The sequence below is a fragment of the Vicia villosa genome, linkage group LG4 (genome assembly GCF_029867415.1).
Source record: "Vicia villosa cultivar HV-30 ecotype Madison, WI linkage group LG4, Vvil1.0, whole genome shotgun sequence".
Taxonomy (NCBI): Eukaryota; Viridiplantae; Streptophyta; class Magnoliopsida; order Fabales; family Fabaceae; genus Vicia; species Vicia villosa.
In genome coordinates, this window is record NC_081183.1 from 26878694 (window position 1) to 26881165 (window position 2472).

General features: G+C 25.7%; 2 non-coding genes across 2 annotated transcripts; both read right to left on the bottom strand.

Annotated features, from left to right (window-relative positions):
- Window positions 1-1020: 1020 nt before the first annotated feature.
- Window positions 1021-1140, bottom strand: LOC131600909 (small nucleolar RNA snoR86). Its single transcript, XR_009283511.1, has one exon. It is a non-coding gene; the product is annotated as a small nucleolar RNA snoR86 (small nucleolar RNA).
- A 536-nt stretch (window positions 1141-1676) lies between these two features.
- Window positions 1677-1759, bottom strand: LOC131600941 (small nucleolar RNA snoR116). The gene has a single exon (XR_009283543.1). It is a non-coding gene; the product is annotated as a small nucleolar RNA snoR116 (small nucleolar RNA).
- Between the last annotated feature and the right edge of the window lie 713 nt (window positions 1760-2472).

The window sequence follows — 2472 nt, forward strand, 5'->3', positions numbered from 1 at the left end:
ATAATATTTATAAAAAAAAATTCTCCACCAATAATACTAGTAAATCAATGAGTACACATAATTCTAAGACCATATATTTATTTTTATTTTCTTTAATAACATTTCCATAATTTTATAAAAATATAACGTCTTAAAATTTTATACTAGTATTATCAAATGTAATAATATCATGTAGATGAATATTAGAGGTTAAAAATTAGGGATTAAAACTTTTTAAGGGTAAAAACAAATTTATATTGAAACTTGAATGCTTTAATTTATATTGAAACTTATATTTATATAAAATAATATTTTATTGTAGAAAATTAAAATGATAAATTTAATAAAATTAAAATTTATATGAAATACTAAAAAATCATAAGAAACAACTTTGTAAATTTAAATTTAATAAAAATTTGAATGATAATTAAATGAATGATAATAAAATTATATTTAAATCTTTCAATTAATTTACTTATTTTCTAAAATATTGGTTGGTTAGTAGTTTTAGTGGAATGAGTTTCATTAAAATGATTGGTTAGAATTCAACAGAGATAGGTCAAATATTTGTCAAATATTTTGCCCGCTTATTAGAAAAACAGAACTCTAATACGTATTATTAATGTAATTAAAAAAACTAAATCCATAATAATGTTTTAAAGTTTATTAAAATAATATTAAAATTATTCTTAAAAGTAATATTGTATCAATAGGAATTTTAGTTAATTCAAATTATTAATAGTAATTTCATTAAAGTTTATTTTAAATTAAATTATTTTTGAAATATTTCTAAAACTTAAAATTTTCTAAAGGTTTTTCGAAACTTATAATATTATATGATTTTTAAAGCTAATATTGTTTAATAAGTTTTAGTCCAAAAATTTATATAAATATAAATAAATATTTTCAAAATAATTACTCCATTTGATTTGGCTATCCTGTTAATAATCCCATAAATCTAAATTACATAAATCACATAAAACAGAAGTTTCACATAAATCTAAATTACATAAATCACATAGTTTAAAGATCAAAAGTGAAAATGTAGCGACTTGTTCGAGGCCATATTCAAAACTAAAAAATTTGATAGGCACGGAGAATCGCAGTTTTTTATCGCCAACCTTCAATGCAAGCAACAGCCATTAATTGACGCTCTTGCTCTGCAAATTGGCTTTAGATCTTAATATCTATTTAAGAATAACATATCAAAAATTAAGTTAAGAAAGATTGAAATGTAGGAACATTTGAATGCATAAGCCTGTGATTAAACAAGGACCAATGCCAGAATATCAGCTCCGTTAATTTCGGCAACGTACAGCACTGAATGCACCATCGATTAAGTGAATCAGAGACTCTAAATTGTTGCCTTAATCAAATTGATACTAAGTAAAAAATACGAGATTGTAAGCAATAATTCAAAAATGTAGAAACATCTGATCTGAATGCATAAGCCTATAATTGAAAAACAAATGCCAGAATCTCAGTTTCAAATCAATTTCGGCAACGTACAGCACTGAAATCACCATCGAATAAGTGAATCAGAGACTCTAAATTGTTGCCTCTAAACCAACACAAATCGAAACCCTAAAAATTGAAATCAAAATCAAAACACTAAAAATTGAAATCAAAATCAAAACCCTAAAAATCGAAATCGAAAAGAATAAACACAGTGAATGAAATTAAAGTCGAAGAAACGTAGGCTCAGATTGTATGGTTGGCATCAAAAAGCTTTACTAAGCTTTCAAAGTTTGATGGTATACATAATTCATCATCACTGCCATGAATCAAAGAAAACAACATAGAAATTGCAAAGAGAATATGAATATATGTGAGAAATCATATGGAGGGAGAGTTTGAGAGAAAATTAAGAGTGAAGAGTGGAAGCTATGATGATGGATGAAGAATGAGGGGAAGGAAGGGGTTAAATAGGTAGAGGCTATAGAACGGAAGCAACAACGGCGGCGAAACCCTAACTTGTTCGGATTGAATAATTCCTTTTGGGCCTTTTTAGCCCATATGACTTTGTCAAATACTGGGTATTATTTGAGTAATTTACGTCTCACCCCTTAGATATATCTCTCTCACCCTCTCTCATAAAAATTGAAAATATTTTTGACTATTCGTTCCCATATTTTTACTGTAAAAAGAATTACAAAGTATGTTTTTGCACCTGTCATTCTTCGAAATTTTTTTAACAAAAGTAAACTAAGTCTATTTTTTCAATTTCTCGCATGGTTTTTGCACCTTTTTATGATTTTTTAAATTATTCGTGGATTTTTTTCTTCATTTATATATATAAAAACAAATGTGATAAAATTATTTAAAAGGTTTCTATTATGTCATATATTTGAGTTAAGATGTGAGAATACGTCATTACACCCTTTTAATTCTCTGATTCATCTGACGAAATTTCAATATGTCCTGTTAAACATGTTTTTTTTTTTAAATTAGTGTTTTTCATAGGTACATCTACGGAAGCATTAAAAATACAGT